The sequence below is a fragment of the Amblyomma americanum genome, chromosome 4 (assembly GCF_052857255.1).
Source record: "Amblyomma americanum isolate KBUSLIRL-KWMA chromosome 4, ASM5285725v1, whole genome shotgun sequence".
NCBI classification, from domain to species: domain Eukaryota; kingdom Metazoa; phylum Arthropoda; class Arachnida; order Ixodida; family Ixodidae; genus Amblyomma; species Amblyomma americanum.
Genome location: NC_135500.1, coordinates 58,316,128 through 58,335,293, shown reverse-complemented (window position 1 = coordinate 58,335,293; position 19,166 = coordinate 58,316,128). Strand labels below are relative to the sequence as shown.

General features: G+C 51.6%; 26 non-coding genes and 1 pseudogene across 26 annotated transcripts; all 27 read right to left on the bottom strand.

Annotated features, from left to right (window-relative positions):
- Positions 1–243: 243 nt before the first annotated feature.
- On the bottom strand, positions 244–362 carry LOC144130638 (5S ribosomal RNA). Its single transcript, XR_013314166.1, has one exon. It is a non-coding gene; the product is annotated as a 5S ribosomal RNA (ribosomal RNA).
- A 582-nt stretch (positions 363–944) lies between these two features.
- Positions 945–1,063, bottom strand: LOC144131244 (5S ribosomal RNA). The gene has a single exon (XR_013314661.1). It is a non-coding gene; the product is annotated as a 5S ribosomal RNA (ribosomal RNA).
- Positions 1,064–1,645: 582 nt separating this feature from the next.
- LOC144131168 (5S ribosomal RNA) lies at positions 1,646–1,764 on the bottom strand. Its single transcript, XR_013314585.1, has one exon. It is a non-coding gene; the product is annotated as a 5S ribosomal RNA (ribosomal RNA).
- A 582-nt stretch (positions 1,765–2,346) lies between these two features.
- LOC144130626 (5S ribosomal RNA) lies at positions 2,347–2,465 on the bottom strand. Its single transcript, XR_013314165.1, has one exon. It is a non-coding gene; the product is annotated as a 5S ribosomal RNA (ribosomal RNA).
- A 581-nt stretch (positions 2,466–3,046) lies between these two features.
- On the bottom strand, positions 3,047–3,165 carry LOC144131243 (5S ribosomal RNA). Its single transcript, XR_013314659.1, has one exon. It is a non-coding gene; the product is annotated as a 5S ribosomal RNA (ribosomal RNA).
- Positions 3,166–3,749: 584 nt separating this feature from the next.
- LOC144130614 (5S ribosomal RNA) lies at positions 3,750–3,868 on the bottom strand. The gene has a single exon (XR_013314164.1). It is a non-coding gene; the product is annotated as a 5S ribosomal RNA (ribosomal RNA).
- Positions 3,869–4,450: 582 nt separating this feature from the next.
- Positions 4,451–4,569, bottom strand: LOC144130603 (5S ribosomal RNA). The gene has a single exon (XR_013314163.1). It is a non-coding gene; the product is annotated as a 5S ribosomal RNA (ribosomal RNA).
- Positions 4,570–5,151: 582 nt separating this feature from the next.
- On the bottom strand, positions 5,152–5,270 carry LOC144130592 (5S ribosomal RNA). The gene has a single exon (XR_013314162.1). It is a non-coding gene; the product is annotated as a 5S ribosomal RNA (ribosomal RNA).
- Positions 5,271–5,860: 590 nt separating this feature from the next.
- On the bottom strand, positions 5,861–5,979 carry LOC144130559 (5S ribosomal RNA; annotated as a pseudogene).
- Positions 5,980–6,744: 765 nt separating this feature from the next.
- On the bottom strand, positions 6,745–6,863 carry LOC144130580 (5S ribosomal RNA). The gene has a single exon (XR_013314161.1). It is a non-coding gene; the product is annotated as a 5S ribosomal RNA (ribosomal RNA).
- Positions 6,864–7,445: 582 nt separating this feature from the next.
- Positions 7,446–7,564, bottom strand: LOC144130569 (5S ribosomal RNA). Its single transcript, XR_013314160.1, has one exon. It is a non-coding gene; the product is annotated as a 5S ribosomal RNA (ribosomal RNA).
- Positions 7,565–8,146: 582 nt separating this feature from the next.
- Positions 8,147–8,265, bottom strand: LOC144130555 (5S ribosomal RNA). Its single transcript, XR_013314158.1, has one exon. It is a non-coding gene; the product is annotated as a 5S ribosomal RNA (ribosomal RNA).
- Positions 8,266–8,855: 590 nt separating this feature from the next.
- On the bottom strand, positions 8,856–8,974 carry LOC144130544 (5S ribosomal RNA). Its single transcript, XR_013314154.1, has one exon. It is a non-coding gene; the product is annotated as a 5S ribosomal RNA (ribosomal RNA).
- Positions 8,975–9,555: 581 nt separating this feature from the next.
- LOC144130533 (5S ribosomal RNA) lies at positions 9,556–9,674 on the bottom strand. The gene has a single exon (XR_013314143.1). It is a non-coding gene; the product is annotated as a 5S ribosomal RNA (ribosomal RNA).
- Positions 9,675–10,256: 582 nt separating this feature from the next.
- On the bottom strand, positions 10,257–10,375 carry LOC144130521 (5S ribosomal RNA). Its single transcript, XR_013314131.1, has one exon. It is a non-coding gene; the product is annotated as a 5S ribosomal RNA (ribosomal RNA).
- Positions 10,376–10,966: 591 nt separating this feature from the next.
- Positions 10,967–11,085, bottom strand: LOC144130509 (5S ribosomal RNA). The gene has a single exon (XR_013314120.1). It is a non-coding gene; the product is annotated as a 5S ribosomal RNA (ribosomal RNA).
- Positions 11,086–11,675: 590 nt separating this feature from the next.
- Positions 11,676–11,794, bottom strand: LOC144131273 (5S ribosomal RNA). Its single transcript, XR_013314689.1, has one exon. It is a non-coding gene; the product is annotated as a 5S ribosomal RNA (ribosomal RNA).
- Positions 11,795–12,376: 582 nt separating this feature from the next.
- LOC144131262 (5S ribosomal RNA) lies at positions 12,377–12,495 on the bottom strand. The gene has a single exon (XR_013314678.1). It is a non-coding gene; the product is annotated as a 5S ribosomal RNA (ribosomal RNA).
- Positions 12,496–13,086: 591 nt separating this feature from the next.
- LOC144131142 (5S ribosomal RNA) lies at positions 13,087–13,205 on the bottom strand. The gene has a single exon (XR_013314558.1). It is a non-coding gene; the product is annotated as a 5S ribosomal RNA (ribosomal RNA).
- Positions 13,206–13,787: 582 nt separating this feature from the next.
- On the bottom strand, positions 13,788–13,906 carry LOC144131250 (5S ribosomal RNA). The gene has a single exon (XR_013314666.1). It is a non-coding gene; the product is annotated as a 5S ribosomal RNA (ribosomal RNA).
- Positions 13,907–14,488: 582 nt separating this feature from the next.
- Positions 14,489–14,607, bottom strand: LOC144131237 (5S ribosomal RNA). The gene has a single exon (XR_013314654.1). It is a non-coding gene; the product is annotated as a 5S ribosomal RNA (ribosomal RNA).
- A 590-nt stretch (positions 14,608–15,197) lies between these two features.
- Positions 15,198–15,316, bottom strand: LOC144131226 (5S ribosomal RNA). The gene has a single exon (XR_013314641.1). It is a non-coding gene; the product is annotated as a 5S ribosomal RNA (ribosomal RNA).
- Positions 15,317–15,898: 582 nt separating this feature from the next.
- Positions 15,899–16,017, bottom strand: LOC144131151 (5S ribosomal RNA). Its single transcript, XR_013314567.1, has one exon. It is a non-coding gene; the product is annotated as a 5S ribosomal RNA (ribosomal RNA).
- Positions 16,018–16,598: 581 nt separating this feature from the next.
- LOC144131230 (5S ribosomal RNA) lies at positions 16,599–16,717 on the bottom strand. The gene has a single exon (XR_013314646.1). It is a non-coding gene; the product is annotated as a 5S ribosomal RNA (ribosomal RNA).
- Positions 16,718–17,299: 582 nt separating this feature from the next.
- On the bottom strand, positions 17,300–17,418 carry LOC144131213 (5S ribosomal RNA). The gene has a single exon (XR_013314628.1). It is a non-coding gene; the product is annotated as a 5S ribosomal RNA (ribosomal RNA).
- A 591-nt stretch (positions 17,419–18,009) lies between these two features.
- Positions 18,010–18,128, bottom strand: LOC144131199 (5S ribosomal RNA). The gene has a single exon (XR_013314616.1). It is a non-coding gene; the product is annotated as a 5S ribosomal RNA (ribosomal RNA).
- A 589-nt stretch (positions 18,129–18,717) lies between these two features.
- Positions 18,718–18,836, bottom strand: LOC144131187 (5S ribosomal RNA). The gene has a single exon (XR_013314603.1). It is a non-coding gene; the product is annotated as a 5S ribosomal RNA (ribosomal RNA).
- Between the last annotated feature and the right edge of the window lie 330 nt (positions 18,837–19,166).

Sequence of the window (19,166 nt, the reverse complement as noted above, 5' to 3'; positions counted from 1 at the left end):
GTTTAATCTGCACTGTACACGCCGCCGTAGACGTCAGAATGACAGCCGGGCGGTCGCTTTTCAGTTTTGCCGCAAGCACGCGTGCTCGGAATTTCGCGTCCGCACGTACGTACATTGCCAGTGGGGATGTTTTATTTATAACAATAACGCGAAACCTCCTACAGTTGCACGAGGCATATCGGATAAATGATATAACTATGAGGCAAAAAAAAAGCTTTAGAGACGAAAAAAATGCAAAAGAAGTGCCATCAGCACTCGGTGTTCCCAGGTGGTCTCCCTCCCAAGTACTGACCGAGCCCAATGCTGCTTAGCTTCGGTGATCGGACGAGAACCGGCGTATTCAGCATGGTATGGCCGATGGCGAGAAATACACTTTTCGAAGCGCTTATGTAGTGTCATAGCCTCCTTTATACTGTAGTGTATGCAGCCGCTCCCGAATGCAAAACTTCGCACGAATACTTCCCTCGCTCGTGGCAACAGGCGCCGAGCGTGCAATTACGTGCCCTGGGCTTTTCTCAGCCGTTCTGGCGATCGTAACGCACTGCGGCATGCATCGAAAGAGCAGCGGGAGCAAGCCTGTGCTGTTGACACATGGACCGGGCAAGGAAAGCGTGTCGACTATATCGATGAACGCTAATTGTGCGCTACTGCGCAGTCTTATGCGCTAACTGGGACTCCCTGTTATCTAGGCGCATTGCCGAGTTTAATCTGCACTGTACACGCCGCCGTAGACGTCAGAATGACAGCCGGGCGGTCGCTTTTCAGTTTTTCCGCAAGCACGCGTGCACGGAATTTCGCGTCCGCACGTACGTACATTGCCAGTGGGAATGTGTTATTTATAACAATAACGCTAAACCTCCTACAGTTGCACGAGGCATATCGGATAAATGATATAACTATGAGGCAAAAAAAAAGCGTTAGAGACGAAAAAAATGCAAAAGAAGTGCCATCAGCACTCGGTGTTCCCAGGTGGTCTCCCTCCCAAGTACTGACCGAGCCCAATGCTGCTTAGCTTCGGTGATCGGACGAGAGCCGGCGTATTCAGCATGGTATGGCCGATGGCGAGAAATACACTTTTCGAAGCGCTTATGTAGTGTCATAGCCTCCTTTATACTGTAGTGTATGCAGGCGCTCCCGAATGCAAAACTTCGCACGAATACTTCCCTCGCTCGTGGCAACAGGCGCCGAGCGTGCAATTACGTGCCCTGGGCTTTTCTCAGCCGTTCTGGCGATCGTAACGCACTGCGGCATGCATCGAAAGAGCAGCGGGAGCAAGCCTCTGGTGTTGACACATGGACCGGGCAAGGAAAGCGTGTCGACTATATCGATGAACGCTAATTGTGCGCTACTGCGCAGTCTTATGCGCTAACTGGGACTCCCTGTTATCTAGGCGCATTGCCGAGTTTAATCTGCACTGTACACGCCGCCGTAGACGTCAGAATGACAGCCGGGCGGTCGCTTTTCAGTTTTGCCGCAAGCACGCGTGCACGGAATTTCGCGTCCGCACGTACGTACATTGCCAGTGGGAATGTGTTATTTATAACAATAACGCGAAACCTCCTACAGTTGCACGAGGCATATCGGATAAATGATATAACTATGAGGCAAAAAAAAAGCGTTAGAGACGAAAAAAATGCAAAAGAAGTGCCATCAGCACTCGGTGTTCCCAGGTGATCTCCCTCCCAAGTACTGACCGAGCCCAATGCTGCTTAGCTTCGGTGATCGGACGAGAACCGGCGTATTCAGCATGGTATGGCCGATGGCGAGAAATACACTTTTCGAAGCGCTTATGTAGTGTAATAGCCTCCTTTATACTGTAGTGTATGCAGCCGCTCCCGAATGCAAAACTTCGCACGAATACTTCCCTCGCTCGTGGCAACAGGAGCCGAGCGTGCAATTACGTGCCCTGGGCTTTTCTCAGCCGTTCTGGCGATCGTAACGCACTGCGGCATGCATCGAAAGAGCAGCGGGAGCAAGCCTCTGGTGTTGACACATGGACCGGGCAAGGAAAGCGTGTCGACTATACCGACGAACGCTAATTGTGCGCTACTGCGCAGTCTTATGCGCTAACTGGGACTCCCTGTTATCTAGGCGCATTGCCGAGTTTAATCTGCACTGTACACGCCGCCGTAGACGTCAGAATGACAGCCGGGCGGTCGCTTTTCAGTTTTGCCGCAAGCACGCGTGCACGGAATTTCGCGTCCGCACGTACGTACATTGCCAGTGGGAATGTGTTATTTATAACAATAACGCGAAACCTCCTACAGTTGCACGAGGCATATCGGATAAATGATATAACTATGAGGCAAAAAAAAAGCGTTAGAGACGAAAAAAATGCAAAAGAAGTGCCATCAGCACTCGGTGTTCCCAGGTGGTCTCCCTCCCAAGTACTGACCGAGCCCAATGCTGCTTAGCTTCGGTGATCGGACGAGAACCGGCGTATTCAGCATGGTATGGCCGATGGCGAGAAATACACTTTTCGAAGCGCTTATGTAGTGTCATAGCCTCCTTTATACTGTAGTGTATGCAGCCGCTCCCGAATGCAAAACTTCGCACGAATACTTCCCTCGCTCGTGGCAACAGGCGCCGAGCGTGCAATTACGTGCCCTGGGCTTTTCTCAGCCGTTCTGGCGATCGTAACGCACTGCGGCATGCATCGAAAGAGCAGCGGGAGCAAGCCTGTGCTGTTGACACATGGACCGGGCAAGGAAAGCGTGTCGACTATATCGATGAACGCTAATTGTGCGCTACTGCGCAGTCTTATGCGCTAACTGGGACTCCCTGTTATCTAGGCGCATTGCCGAGTTTAATCTGCACTGTACACGCCGCCGTAGACGTCAGAATGACAGCCGGGCGATCGCTTTTCAGTTTTTCCGCAAGCACGCGTGCACGGAATTTCGCGTCCGCACGTACGTACATTGCCAGTGGGAATGTGTTATTTATAACAATAACGCGAAACCTCCTACAGTTGCACGAGGCATATCGGATAAATGATATAACTATGAGGCAAAAAAAAGCGTTAGAGACGAAAAAAATGCAAAAGAAGTGCCATCAGCACTCGGTGTTCCCAGGTGGTCTCCCTCCCAAGTACTGACCGAGCCCAATGCTGCTTAGCTTCGGTGATCGGACGAGAGCCGGCGTATTCAGCATGGTATGGCCGATGGCGAGAAATACACTTTTCGAAGCGCTTATGTAGTGTCATAGCCTCCTTTATACTGTAGTGTATGCAGGCGCTCCCGAATGCAAAACTTCGCACGAATACTTCCCTCGCTCGTGGCAACAGGCGCCGAGCGTGCAATTACGTGCCCTGGGCTTTTCTCAGCCGTTCTGGCGATCGTAACGCACTGCGGCATGCATCGAAAGAGCAGCGGGAGCAAGCCTCTGGTGTTGACACATGGACCGGGCAAGGAAAGCGTGTCGACTATATCGATGAACGCTAATTGTGCGCTACTGCGCAGTCTTATGCGCTAACTGGGACTCCCTGTTATCTAGGCGCATTGCCGAGTTTAATCTGCACTGTACACGCCGCCGTAGACGTCAGAATGACAGCCGGGCGGTCGCTTTTCAGTTTTGCCGCAAGCACGCGTGCACGGAATTTCGCGTCCGCACGTACGTACATTGCCAGTGGGAATGTGTTATTTATAACAATAACGCGAAACCTCCTACAGTTGCACGAGGCATATCGGATAAATGATATAACTATGAGGCAAAAAAAAAAAGCGTTAGAGACGAAAAAAATGCAAAAGAAGTGCCATCAGCACTCGGTGTTCCCAGGTGGTCTCCCTCCCAAGTACTGACCGAGCCCAATGCTGCTTAGCTTCGGTGATCGGACGAGAACCGGCGTATTCAGCATGGTATGGCCGATGGCGAGAAATACACTTTTCGAAGCGCTTATGTAGTGTCATAGCCTCCTTTATACTGTAGTGTATGCAGCCGCTCCCGAATGCAAAACTTCGCACGAATACTTCCCTCGCTCGTGGCAACAGGCGCCGAGCGTGCAATTACGTGCCCTGGGCTTTTCTCAGCCGTTCTGGCGATCGTAACGCACTGCGGCATGCATCGAAAGAGCAGCGGGAGCAAGCCTCTGGTGTTGACACATGGACCGGGCAAGGAAAGCGTGTCGACTATATCGATGAACGCTAATTGTGCGCTACTGCGCAGTCTTATGCGCTAACTGGGACTCCCTGTTATCTAGGCGCATTGCCCAGTTTAATCTGCACTGTACACGCCGCCGTAGACGTCAGAATGACAGCCGGGCGGTCGCTTTTCAGTTTTGCCGCAAGCACGCGTGCTCGGAATTTCGCGTCCGCACGTACGTACATTGCCAGTGGGGATGTTTTATTTATAACAATAACGCGAAACCTCCTACAGTTGCACGAGGCATATCGGATAAATGATATAACTATGAGGCAAAAAAAAAGCTTTAGAGACGAAAAAAATGCAAAAGAAGTGCCATCAGCACTCGGTGTTCCCAGGTGGTCTCCCTCCCAAGTACTGACCGAGCCCAATGCTGCTTAGCTTCGGTGATCGGACGAGAACCGGCGTATTCAGCATGGTATGGCCGATGGCGAGAAATACACTTTTCGAAGCGCTTATGTAGTGTCATAGCCTCCTTTATACTGTAGTGTATGCAGCCGCTCCCGAATGCAAAACTTCGCACGAATACTTCCCTCGCTCGTGGCAACAGGCGCCGAGCGTGCAATTACGTGCCCTGGGCTTTTCTCAGCCGTTCTGGCGATCGTAACGCACTGCGGCATGCATCGAAAGAGCAGCGGGAGCAAGCCTGTGCTGTTGACACATGGACCGGGCAAGGAAAGCGTGTCGACTATATCGATGAACGCTAATTGTGCGCTACTGCGCAGTCTTATGCGCTAACTGGGACTCCCTGTTATCTAGGCGCATTGCCGAGTTTAATCTGCACTGTACACGCCGCCGTAGACGTCAGAATGACAGCCGGGCGGTCGCTTTTCAGTTTTTCCGCAAGCACGCGTGCACGGAATTTCGCGTCCGCACGTATGTACATTGCCAGTGGGAATGTGTTATTTATAACAATAACGCGAAACCTCCTACAGTTGCACGAGGCATATCGGATAAATGATATAACTATGAGGCAAAAAAAAAGCGTTAGAGACGAAAAAAATGCAAAAGAAGTGCCATCAGCACTCGGTGTTCCCAGGTGGTCTCCCTCCCAAGTACTGACCGAGCCCAATGCTGCTTAGCTTCGGTGATCGGACGAGAACCGGCGTATTCAGCATGGTATGGCCGATGGCGAGAAATACACTTTTCGAAGCGCTTATGTAGTGTCATAGCCTCCTTTATACTGTAGTGTATGCAGGCGCTCCCGAATGCAAAACTTCGCACGAATACTTCCCTCGCTCGTGGCAACAGGCGCCGAGCGTGCAATTACGTGCCCTGGGCTTTTCTCAGCCGTTCTGGCGATCGTAACGCACTGCGGCATGCATCGAAAGAGCAGCGGGAGCAAGCCTCTGGTGTTGACACATGGACCGGGCAAGGAAAGCGTGTCGACTATATCGATGAACGCTAATTGTGCGCTACTGCGCAGTCTTATGCGCTAACTGGGACTCCCTGTTATCTAGGCGCATTGCCGAGTTTAATCTGCACTGTACACGCCGCCGTAGACGTCAGAATGACAGCCGGGAAGCCGGGCGGTCGCTTTTCAGTTTTGCCGCAAGCACGCGTGCACGGAATTTCGCGTCCGCACGTACGTACATTGCCAGTGGGAATGTGTTATTTATAACAATAACGCGAAACCTCCTACAGTTGCACGAGGCATATCGGATAAATGATATAACTATGAGGCAAAAAAAAAAGCGTTAGAGACGAAAAAATGCAAAAGAAGTGCCATCAGCACTCGGTGTTCCCAGGTGGTCTCCCTCCCAAGTACTGACCGAGCCCAATGCTGCTTAGCTTCGGTGATCGGACGAGAACCGGCGTATTCAGCATGGTATGGCCGATTTTTTTTTTTTTTTTTTCTTTATTGCCTGGCTGCGACACATAACATTTACACAAAAAACACTCAACAAAAAACACACAAAACGCTATGTACATACAACACTGTCGTGGTCAGCCATCATGAGTCTGGCTTCGTCATACTAAAATTCACGAAGCATACAGAGCGGCTCTAGCCTCGAGAGCCACTGGCGAGAAATACACTTTTCGAAGCGCTTATGTAGTGTCATAGCCTCCTTTATACTGTAGTGTATGCAGGCGCTCCCGAATGCAAAACTTCGCACGAATACTTCCCTCGCTCGTGGCAACAGGCGCCGAGCGTGCAATTACGTGCCCTGGGCTTTTCTCAGCCGTTCTGGCGATCGTAACGCACTGCGGCATGCATCGAAAGAGCAGCGGGAGCAAGCCTCTGGTGTTGACACATGGACCGGGCAAGGAAAGCGTGTCGACTATATCGATGAACGCTAATTGTGCGTTACTGCGCAGTCTTATGCGCTAACTGGGACTCCCTGTTATCTAGGCGCATTGCCCAGTTTAATCTGCACTGTACACGCCGCCGTAGACGTCAGAATGACAGCCGGGCGGTCGCTTTTCAGTTTTGCCGCAAGCACGCGTGCTCGGAATTTCGCGTCCGCACGTACGTACATTGCCAGTGGGAATGTGTTATTTATAACAATAACGCGAAACCTCCTACAGTTGCACGAGGCATATCGGATAAATGATATAACTATGAGGCAAAAAAAAAGCGTTAGAGACGAAAAAATGCAAAAGAAGTGCCATCAGCACTCGGTGTTCCCAGGTGGTCTCCCTCCCAAGTACTGACCGAGCCCAATGCTGCTTAGCTTCGGTGATCGGACGAGAACCGGCGTATTCAGCATGGTATGGCCGATGGCGAGAAATACACTTTTCGAAGCGCTTATGTAGTGTCATAGCCTCCTTTATACTGTAGTGTATGCAGGCGCTCCCGAATGCAAAACTTCGCACGAATACTTCCCTCGCTCGTGGCAACAGGCGCCGAGCGTGCAATTACGTGCCCTGGGCTTTTCTCAGCCGTTCTGGCGATCGTAACGCACTGCGGCATGCATCGAAAGAGCAGCGGGAGCAAGCCTCTGGTGTTGACACATGGACCGGGCAAGGAAAGCGTGTCGACTATATCGATGAACGCTAATTGTGCGTTACTGCGCAGTCTTATGCGCTAACTGGGACTCCCTGTTATCTAGGCGCATTGCCCAGTTTAATCTGCACTGTAGACGCCGCCGTAGACGTCAGAATGACAGCCGGGCGGTCGCTTTTCAGTTTTGCCGCAAGCACGCGTGCTCGGAATTTCGCGTCCGCACGTACGTACATTGCCAGTGGGAATGTGTTATTTATAACAATAACGCGAAACCTCCTACAGTTGCACGAGGCATATCGGATAAATGATATAACTATGAGGCAAAAAAAAAGCTTTAGAGACGAAAAAAATGCAAAAGAAGTGCCATCAGCACTCGGTGTTCCCAGGTGGTCTCCCTCCCAAGTACTGACCGAGCCCAATGCTGCTTAGCTTCGGTGATCGGACGAGAACCGGCGTATTCAGCATGGTATGGCCGATGGCGAGAAATACACTTTTCGAAGCGCTTATGTAGTGTCATAGCCTCCTTTATACTGTAGTGTATGCAGGCGCTCCCGAATGCAAAACTTCGCACGAATACTTCCCTCGCTCGTGGCAACAGGCGCCGAGCGTGCAATTACGTGCCCTGGGCTTTTCTCAGCCGTTCTGGCGATCGTAACGCACTGCGGCATGCATCGAAAGAGCAGCGGGAGCAAGCCTCTGGTGTTGACACATGGACCGGGCAAGGAAAGCGTGTCGACTATATCGATGAACGCTAATTGTGCGCTACTGCGCAGTCTTATGCGCTAACTGGGACTCCCTGTTATCTAGGCGCATTGCCGAGTTTAATCTGCACTGTACACGCCGCCGTAGAAGTCAGAATGACAGCCGGGCGGTCGCTTTTCAGTTTTGCCGCAAGCACGCGTGCACGGAATTTCGCGTCCGCACGTACGTACATTGCCAGTGGGAATGTGTTATTTATAACAATAACGCGAAACCTCCTACAGTTGCACGAGGCATATCGGATAAATGATATAACTATGAGGCAAAAAAAAAGCGTTAGAGACGAAAAAAATGCAAAAGAAGTGCCATCAGCACTCGGTGTTCCCAGGTGGTCTCCCTCCCAAGTACTGACCGAGCCCAATGCTGCTTAGCTTCGGTGATCGGACGAGAACCGGCGTATTCAGCATGGTATGGCCGATGGCGAGAAATACACTTTTCGAAGCGCTTATGTAGTGTAATAGCCTCCTTTATACTGTAGTGTATGCAGCCGCTCCCGAATGCAAAACTTCGCACGAATACTTCCCTCGCTCGTGGCAACAGGCGCCGAGCGTGCAATTACGTGCCCTGGGCTTTTCTCAGCCGTTCTGGCGATCGTAACGCACTGCGGCATGCATCGAAAGAGCAGCGGGAGCAAGCCTCTGGTGTTGACACATGGACCGGGCAAGGAAAGCGTGTCGACTATATCGATGAACGCTAATTGTGCGCTACTGCGCAGTCTTATGCGCTAACTGGGACTCCCTGTTATCTAGGCGCATTGCCGAGTTTAATCTGCACTGTACACGCCGCCGTAGACGTCAGAATGACAGCCGGGAAGCCGGGCGGTCGCTTTTCAGTTTTGCCGCAAGCACGCGTGCACGGAATTTCGCGTCCGCACGTACGTACATTGCCAGTGGGAATGTGTTATTTATAACAATAACGCGAAACCTCCTACAGTTGCACGAGGCATATCGGATAAATGATATAACTATGAGGCAAAAAAAAAGCGTTAGAGACGAAAAAAATGCAAAAGAAGTGCCATCAGCACTCGGTGTTCCCAGGTGGTCTCCCTCCCAAGTACTGACCGAGCCCAATGCTGCTTAGCTTCGGTGATCGGACGAGAACCGGCGTATTCAGCATGGTATGGCCGATGGCGAGAAATACACTTTTCGAAGCGCTTATGTAGTGTCATAGCCTCCTTTATACTGTAGTGTATGCAGCCGCTCCCGAATGCAAAACTTCGCACGAATACTTCCCTCGCTCGTGGCAACAGGCGCCGAGCGTGCAATTACGTGCCCTGGGCTTTTCTCAGCCGTTCTGGCGATCGTAACGCACTGCGGCATGCATCGAAAGAGCAGCGGGAGCAAGCCTCTGGTGTTGACACATGGACCGGGCAAGGAAAGCGTGTCGACTATATCGATGAACGCTAATTGTGCGCTACTGCGCAGTCTTATGCGCTAACTGGGACTCCCTGTTATCTAGGCGCATTGCCCAGTTTAATCTGCACTGTACACGCCGCCGTAGACGTCAGAATGACAGCCGGGCGGTCGCTTTTCAGTTTTGCCGCAAGCACGCGTGCTCGGAATTTCGCGTCCGCACGTACGTACATTGCCAGTGGGAATGTGTTTTTTATAACAATAACGCGAAACCTCCTACAGTTGCACGAGGCATATCGGATAAATGATATAACTATGAGGCAAAAAAAAGCTTTAGAGACGAAAAAAATGCAAAAGAAGTGCCATCAGCACTCGGTGTTCCCAGGTGGTCTCCCTCCCAAGTACTGACCGAGCCCAATGCTGCTTAGCTTCGGTGATCGGACGAGAACCGGCGTATTCAGCATGGTATGGCCGATGGCGAGAAATACACTTTTCGAAGCGCTTATGTAGTGTCATAGCCTCCTTTATACTGTAGTGTATGCAGCCGCACCCGAATGCAAAACTTCGCACGAATACTTCCCTCGCTCGTGGCAACAGGCGCCGAGCGTGCAATTACGTGCCCTGGGCTTTTCTCAGCCGTTCTGGCGATCGTAACGCACTGCGGCATGCATCGAAAGAGCAGCGGGAGCAAGCCTGTGCTGTTGACACATGGACCGGGCAAGGAAAGCGTGTCGACTATATCGATGAACGCTAATTGTGCGCTACTGCGCAGTCTTATGCGCTAACTGGGACTCCCTGTTATCTAGGCGCATTGCCGAGTTTAATCTGCACTGTACACGCCGCCGTAGACGTCAGAATGACAGCCGGGCGGTCGCTTTTCAGTTTTTCCGCAAGCACGCGTGCACGGAATTTCGCGTCCGCACGTATGTACATTGCCAGTGGGAATGTGTTATTTATAACAATAACGCGAAACCTCCTACAGTTGCACGAGGCATATCGGATAAATGATATAACTATGAGGCAAAAAAAAAGCGTTAGAGACGAAAAAAATGCAAAAGAAGTGCCATCAGCACTCGGTGTTCCCAGGTGGTCTCCCTCCCAAGTACTGACCGAGCCCAATGCTGCTTAGCTTCGGTGATCGGACGAGAACCGGCGTATTCAGCATGGTATGGCCGATGGCGAGAAATACACTTTTCGAAGCGCTTATGTAGTGTCATAGCCTCCTTTATACTGTAGTGTATGCAGGCGCTCCCGAATGCAAAACTTCGCACGAATACTTCCTTCGCTCGTGGCAACAGGCGCCGAGCGTGCAATTACGTGCCCTGGGCTTTTCTCAGCCGTTCTGGCGATCGTAACGCACTGCGGCATGCATCGAAAGAGCAGCGGGAGCAAGCCTCTGGTGTTGACACATGGACCGGGCAAGGAAAGCGTGTCGACTATATCGATAAACGCTAATTGTGCGCTACTGCGCAGTCTTATGCGCTAACTGGGACTCCCTGTTATCTAGGCGCATTGCCGAGTTTAATCTGCACTGTACACGCCGCCGTAGACGTCAGAATGACAGCCGGGAAGCCGGGCGGTCGCTTTTCAGTTTTGCCGCAAGCACGCGTGCACGGAATTTCGCGTCCGCACGTACGTACATTGCCAGTGGGAATGTGTTATTTATAACAATAACGCGAAACCTCCTACAGTTGCACGAGGCATATCGGATAAATGATATAACTATGAGGCAAAAAAAAAAGCGTTAGAGACGAAAAAAATGCAAAAGAAGTGCCATCAGCACTCGGTGTTCCCAGGTGGTCTCCCTCCCAAGTACTGACCGAGCCCAATGCTGCTTAGCTTCGGTGATCGGACGAGAACCGGCGTATTCAGCATGGTATGGCCGATGGCGAGAAATACACTTTTCGAAGCGCTTATGTAGTGTCATAGCCTCCTTTATACTGTAGTGTATGCAGGCGCTCCCGAATGCAAAACTTCGCACGAATACTTCCCTCGCTCGTGGCAACAGGCGCCGAGCGTGCAATTACGTGCCCTGGGCTTTTCTCAGCCGTTCTGGCGATCGTAACGCACTGCGGCATGCATCGAAAGAGCAGCGGGAGCAAGCCTCTGGTGTTGACACATGGACCGGGCAAGGAAAGCGTGTCGACTATATCGATGAACGCTAATTGTGCGTTACTGCGCAGTCTTATGCGCTAACTGGGACTCCCTGTTATCTAGGCGCATTGCCGAGTTTAATCTGCACTGTACACGCCGCCGTAGACGTCAGAATGACAGCCGGGAAGCCGGGCGGTCGCTTTTCAGTTTTGCCGCAAGCACGCGTGCACGGAATTTCGCGTCCGCACGTACGTACATTGCCAGTGGGAATGTGTTATTTATAACAATAACGCGAAACCTCCTACAGTTGCACGAGGCATATCGGATAAATGATATAACTATGAGGCAAAAAAAAAAGCGTTAGAGACGAAAAAATGCAAAAGAAGTGCCATCAGCACTCGGTGTTCCCAGGTGGTCTCCCTCCCAAGTACTGACCGAGCCCAATGCTGCTTAGCTTCGGTGATCGGACGAGAACCGGCGTATTCAGCATGGTATGGCCGATGGCGAGAAATACACTTTTCGAAGCGCTTATGTAGTGTCATAGCCTCCTTTATACTGTAGTGTATGCAGGCGCTCCCGAATGCAAAACTTCGCACGAATACTTCCCTCGCTCGTGGCAACAGGCGCCGAGCGTGCAATTACGTGCCCTGGGCTTTTCTCAGCCGTTCTGGCGATCGTAACGCACTGCGGCATGCATCGAAAGAGCAGCGGGAGCAAGCCTCTGGTGTTGACACATGGACCGGGCAAGGAAAGCGTGTCGACTATATCGATGAACGCTAATTGTGCGTTACTGCGCAGTCTTATGCGCTAACTGGGACTCCCTGTTATCTAGGCGCATTGCCCAGTTTAATCTGCACTGTACACGCCGCCGTAGACGTCAGAATGACAGCCGGGCGGTCGCTTTTCAGTTTTGCCGCAAGCACGCGTGCTCGGAATTTCGCGTCCGCACGTACGTACATTGCCAGTGGGAATGTGTTATTTATAACAATAACGCGAAACCTCCTACAGTTGCACGAGGCATATCGGATAAATGATATAACTATGAGGCAAAAAAAAAGCTTTAGAGACGAAAAAAATGCAAAAGAAGTGCCATCAGCACTCGGTGTTCCCAGGTGGTCTCCCTCCCAAGTACTGACCGAGCCCAATGCTGCTTAGCTTCGGTGATCGGACGAGAACCGGCGTATTCAGCATGGTATGGCCGATGGCGAGAAATACACTTTTCGAAGCGCTTATGTAGTGTCATAGCCTCCTTTATACTGTAGTGTATGCAGGCGCTCCCGAATGCAAAACTTCGCACGAATACTTCCCTCGCTCGTGGCAACAGGCGCCGAGCGTGCAATTACGTGCCCTGGGCTTTTCTCAGCCGTTCTGGCGATCGTAACGCACTGCGGCATGCATCGAAAGAGCAGCGGGAGCAAGCCTCTGGTGTTGACACATGGACCGGGCAAGGAAAGCGTGTCGACTATATCGATGAACGCTAATTGTGCGCTACTGCGCAGTCTTATGCGCTAACTGGGACTCCCTGTTATCTAGGCGCATTGCCGAGTTTAATCTGCACTGTACACGCCGCCGTAGACGTCAGAATGACAGCCGGGAAGCCGGGCGGTCGCTTTTCAGTTTTGCCGCAAGCACGCGTGCACGGAATTTCGCGTCCGCACGTACGTACATTGCCAGTGGGAATGTGTTATTTATAACAATAACGCGAAACCTCCTACAGTTGCACGAGGCATATCGGATAAATGATATAACTATGAGGCAAAAAAAAAAGCGTTAGAGACGAAAAAAATGCAAAAGAAGTGCCATCAGCACTCGGTGTTCCCAGGTGGTCTCCCTCCCAAGTACTGACCGAGCCCAATGCTGCTTTGCTTCGGTGATCGGACGAGAACCGGCGTATTCAGCATGGTATGGCCGATGGCGAGAAATACACTTTTCGAAGCGCTTATGTAGTGTCATAGCCTCCTTTATACTGTAGTGTATGCAGGCGCTCCCGAATGCAAAACTTCGCACGAATACTTCCCTCGCTCGTGGCAACAGGCGCCGAGCGTGCAATTACGTGCCCTGGGCTTTTCTCAGCCGTTCTGGCGATCGTAACGCACTGCGGCATGCATCGAAAGAGCAGCGGGAGCAAGCCTCTGGTGTTGACACATGGACCGGGCAAGGAAAGCGTGTCGACTATATCGATGAACGCTAATTGTGCGTTACTGCGCAGTCTTATGCGCTAACTGGGACTCCCTGTTATCTAGGCGCATTGCCCAGTTTAATCTGCACTGTACACGCCGCCGTAGAAGTCAGAATGACAGCCGGGCGGTCGCTTTTCAGTTTTGCCGCAAGCACGCGTGCACGGAATTTCGCGTCCGCACGTACGTACATTGCCAGTGGGAATGTGTTATCTATAACAATAACGCGAAACCTCCTACAGTTGCACGAGGCATATCGGATAAATGATATAACTATGAGGCAAAAAAAAAGCGTTAGAGACGCAAAAAATGCAAAAGAAGTGCCATCAGCACTCGGTGTTCCCAGGTGGTCTCCCTCCCAAGTACTGACCGAGCCCAATGCTGCTTAGCTTCGGTGATCGGACGAGAACCGGCGTATTCAGCATGGTATGGCCGATGGCGAGAAATACACTTTTCGAAGCGCTTATGTAGTGTCATAGCCTCCTTTATACTGTAGTGTATGCAGGCGCTCCCGAATGCAAAACTTCGCACGAATACTTCCCTCGCTCGTGGCAACAGGCGCCGAGCGTGCAATTACGTGCCCTGGGCTTTTCTCAGCCGTTCTGGCGATCGTAACGCACTGCGGCATGCATCGAAAGAGCAGCGGGAGCAAGCCTCTGGTGTTGACACATGGACCGGGCAAGGAAAGCGTGTCGACTATATCGATGAACGCTAATTGTGCGTTACTGCGCAGTCTTATGCGCTAACTGGGACTCCCTGTTATCTAGGCGCATTGCCCAGTTTAATCTGCACTGTACACGCCGCCGTAGAAGTCAGAATGACAGCCGGGCGGTCGCTTTTCAGTTTTGCCGCAAGCACGCGTGCACGGAATTTCGCGTCCGCACGTACGTACATTGCCAGTGGGAATGTGTTATTTATAACAATAACGCGAAACCTCCTACAGTTGCACGAGGCATATCGGATAAATGATATAACTATGAGGCAAAAAAAAAGCGTTAGAGACGAAAAAAATGCAAAAGAAGTGCCATCAGCACTCGGTGTTCCCAGGTGGTCTCCCTCCCAAGTACTGACCGAGCCCAATGCTGCTTAGCTTCGGTGATCGGACGAGAACCGGCGTATTCAGCATGGTATGGCCGATGGCGAGAAATACACTTTTCGAAGCGCTTATGTAGTGTAATAGCCTCCTTTATACTGTAGTGTATGCAGCCGCTCCCGAATGCAAAACTTCGCACGAATACTTCCCTCGCTCGTGGCAACAGGCGCCGAGCGTGCAATTACGTGCCCTGGGCTTTTCTCAGCCGTTCTGGCGATCGTAACGCACTGCGGCATGCATCGAAAGAGCAGCGGGAGCAAGCCTCTGGTGTTGACACATGGACCGGGCAAGGAAAGCGTGTCGACTATATCGATGAACGCTAATTGTGCGCTACTGCGCAGTCTTATGCGCTAACTGGGACTCCCTGTTATCTAGGCGCATTGCCGAGTTTAATCTGCACTGTACACGCCGCCGTAGACGTCAGAATGACAGCCGGGAAGCCGGGCGGTCGCTTTTCAGTTTTTCCGCAAGCACGCGTGCACGGAATTTCGCGTCCGCACGTACGTACATTGCCAGTGGGAATGTGTTATTTATAACAATAACGCGAAACCTCCTACAGTTGCACGAGGCATATCGGATAAATGATATAACTATGAGGCAAAAAAAAAGCTTTAGAGACGAAAAAAATGCAAAAGAAGTGCCATCAGCACTCGGTGTTCCCAGGTGGTCTCCCTCCCAAGTACTGACCGAGCCCAATGCTGCTTAGCTTCGGTGATCGGACGAGAACCGGCGTATTCAGCATGGTATGGCCGATGGCGAGAAATACACTTTTCGAAGCGCTTATGTAGTGTCATAGCCTCCTTTATACTGTAGTGTATGCAGCCGCTCCCGAATGCAAAACTTCGCACGAATACTTCCCTCGCTCGTGGCAACAGGCGCCGAGCGTGCAATTACGTGCCCTGGGCTTTTCTCAGCCGTTCTGGCGATCGTAACGCACTGCGGCATGCATCGAAAGAGCAGCGGGAGCAAGCCTGTGCTGTTGACACATGGACCGGGCAAGGAAAGCGTGTCGACTATATCGATGAACGCTAATTGTGCGCTACTGCGCAGTCTTATGCGCTAACTGGGACTCCCTGTTATCTAGGCGCATTGCCGAGTTTAATCTGCACTGTACACGCCGCCGTAGACGTCAGAATGACAGCCGGGCGGTCGCTTTTCAGTTTTTCCGCAAGCACGCGTGCACGGAATTTCGCGTCCGCACGTACGTACATTGCCAGTGGGAATGTGTTATTTATAACAATAACGCGAAACCTCCTACAGTTGCACGAGGCATATCGGATAAATGATATAACTATGAGGCAAAAAAAAAGCGTTAGAGACGAAAAAAATGCAAAAGAAGTGCCATCAGCACTCGGTGTTCCCAGGTGGTCTCCCTCCCAAGTACTGACCGAGCCCAATGCTGCTTAGCTTCGGTGATCGGACGAGAACCGGCGTATTCAGCATAGTATGGCCGATGGCGAGAAATACACTTTTCGAAGCGCTTATGTAGTGTCATAGCCTCCTTTATACTGTAGTGTATGCAGGCGCTCCCGAATGCAAAACTTCGCACGAATACTTCCCTCGCTCGTGGCAACAGGCGCCGAGCGTGCAATTACGTGCCCTGGGCTTTTCTCAGCCGTTCTGGCGATCGTAACGCACTGCGGCATGCATCGAAAGAGCAGCGGGAGCAAGCCTCTGGTGTTGACACATGGACCGGGCAAGGAAAGCGTGTCGACTATATCGATGAACGCTAATTGTGCGCTACTGCGCAGTCTTATGCGCTAACTGGGACTCCCTGTTATCTAGGCGCATTGCCCAGTTTAATCTGCACTGTACACGCCGCCGTAGACGTCAGAATGACAGCCGGGCGGTCGCTTTTCAGTTTTGCCGCAAGCACGCGTGCTCGGAATTTCGCGTCCGCACGTACGTACATTGCCAGTGGGAATGTGTTTTTTATAACAATAACGCGAAACCTCCTACAGTTGCACGAGGCATATCGGATAAATGATATAACTATGAGGCAAAAAAAAGCTTTAGAGACGAAAAAAATGCAAAAGAAGTGCCATCAGCACTCGGTGTTCCCAGGTGGTCTCCCTCCCAAGTACTGACCGAGCCCAATGCTGCTTAGCTTCGGTGATCGGACGAGAACCGGCGTATTGAGCATGGTATGGCCGATGGCGAGAAATACACTTTTCGAAGCGCTTATGTAGTGTCATAGCCTCCTTTATACTGTAGTGTATGCAGCCGCACCCGAATGCAAAACTTCGCACGAATACTTCCCTCGCTCGTGGCAACAGGCGCCGAGCGTGCAATTACGTGCCCTGGGCTTTTCTCAGCCGTTCTGGCGATCGTAACGCACTGCGGCATGCATCGAAAGAGCAGCGGGAGCAAGCCTGTGCTGTTGACACATGGACCGGGCAAGGAAAGCGTGTCGACTATATCGATGAACGCTAATTGTGCGCTACTGCGCAGTCTTATGCGCTAACTGGGACTCCCTGTTATCTAGGCGCATTGCCGAGTTTAATCTGCACTGTACACGCCGCCGTAGACGTCAGAATGACAGCCGGGCGGTCGCTTTTCAGTTTTTCCGCAAGCACGCGTGCACGGAATTTCGCGTCCGCACGTATGTACATTGCCAGTGGGAATGTGTTATTTATAACAATAACGCGAAACCTCCTACAGTTGCACGAGGCATATCGGATAAATGATATAACTATGAGGCAAAAAAAAAGCGTTAGAGACGAAAAAAATGCAAAAGAAGTGCCATCAGCACTCGGTGTTCCCAGGTGGTCTCCCTCCCAAGTACTGACCGAGCCCAATGCTGCTTAGCTTCGGTGATCGGACGAGAACCGGCGTATTCAGCATGGTATGGCCGATGGCGAGAAATACACTTTTCGAAGCGCTTATGTAGTGTCATAGCCTCCTTTATACTGTAGTGTATGCAGGCGCTCCCGAATGCAAAACTTCGCACGAATACTTCCTTCGCTCGTGGCAACAGGCGCCGAGCGTGCAATTACGTGCCCTGGGCTTTTCTCAGCCGTTCTGGCGATCGTAACGCACTGCGGCATGCATCGAAAGAGCAGCGGGAGCAAGCCTCTGGTGTTGACACATGGACCGGGCAAGGAAAGCGTGTCGACTATATCGATAAACGCTAATTGTGCGCTACTGCGCAGTCTTATGCGCTAACTGGGACTCCCTGTTATCTAGGCGCATTGCCGAGTTTAATCTGCACTGTACACGCCGCCGTAGACGTCAGAATGACAGCCGGGAAGCCGGGCGGTCGCTTTTCAGTTTTGCCGCAAGCACGCGTGCACGGAATTTCGCGTCCGCACGTACGTACATTGCCAGTGGGAATGTGTTATTTATAACAATAACGCGAAACCTCCTACAGTTGCACGAGGCATATCGGATAAATGATATAACTATGAGGCAAAAAAAAAAGCGTTAGAGACGAAAAAAATGCAAAAGAAGTGCCATCAGCACTCGGTGTTCCCAGGTGGTCTCCCTCCCAAGTACTGACCGAGCCCAATGCTGCTTAGCTTCGGTGATCGGACGAGAACCGGCGTATTCAGCATGGTATGGCCGATGGCGAGAAATACACTTTTCGAAGCGCTTATGTAGTGTCATAGCCTCCTTTATACTGTAGTGTATGCAGGCGCTCCCGAATGCAAAACTTCGCACGAATACTTCCCTCGCTCGTGGCAACAGGCGCCGAGCGTGCAATTACGTGCCCTGGGCTTTTCTCAGCCGTTCTGGCGATCGTAACGCACTGCGGCATGCATCGAAAGAGCAGCGGGAGCAAGCCTCTGGTGTTGACACATGGACCGGGCAAGGAAAGCGTGTCGACTATATCGATGAACGCTAATTGTGCGTTACTGCGCAGTCTTATGCGCTAACTGGGACTCCCTGTTATCTAGGCGCATTGCCGAGTTTAATCTGCACTGTACACGCCGCCGTAGACGTCAGAATGACAGCCGGGAAGCCGGGCGGTCGCTTTTCAGTTTTGCCGCAAGCACGCGTGCACGGAATTTCGCGTCCGCACGTACGTACATTGCCAGTGGGAATGTGTTATTTATAACAATAACGCGAAACCTCCTACAGTTGCACGAGGCATATCGGATAAATGATATAACTATGAGGCAAAAAAAAAGCGTTAGAGACGAAAAAATGCAAAAGAAGTGCCATCAGCACTCGGTGTTCCCAGGTGGTCTCCCTCCCAAGTACTGACCGAGCCCAATGCTGCTTAGCTTCGGTGATCGGACGAGAACCGGCGTATTCAGCATGGTATGGCCGATGGCGAGAAATACACTTTTCGAAGCGCTTATGTAGTGTCATAGCCTCCTTTATACTGTAGTGTATGCAGGCGCTCCCGAATGCAAAACTTCGCACGAATACTTCCCTCGCTCGTGGCAACAGGCGCCGAGCGTGCAATTACGTGCCCTGGGCTTTTCTCAGCCGTTCTGGCGATCGTAACGCACTGCGGCATGCATCGAAAGAGCAGCGGGAGCAAGCCTCTGGTGTTGACACATGGACCGGGCAAGGAAAGCGTGTCGACTATATCGATGAACGCTAATTGTGCGTTACTGCGCAGTCTTATGCGCTAACTGGGACTCCCTGTTATCTAGGCG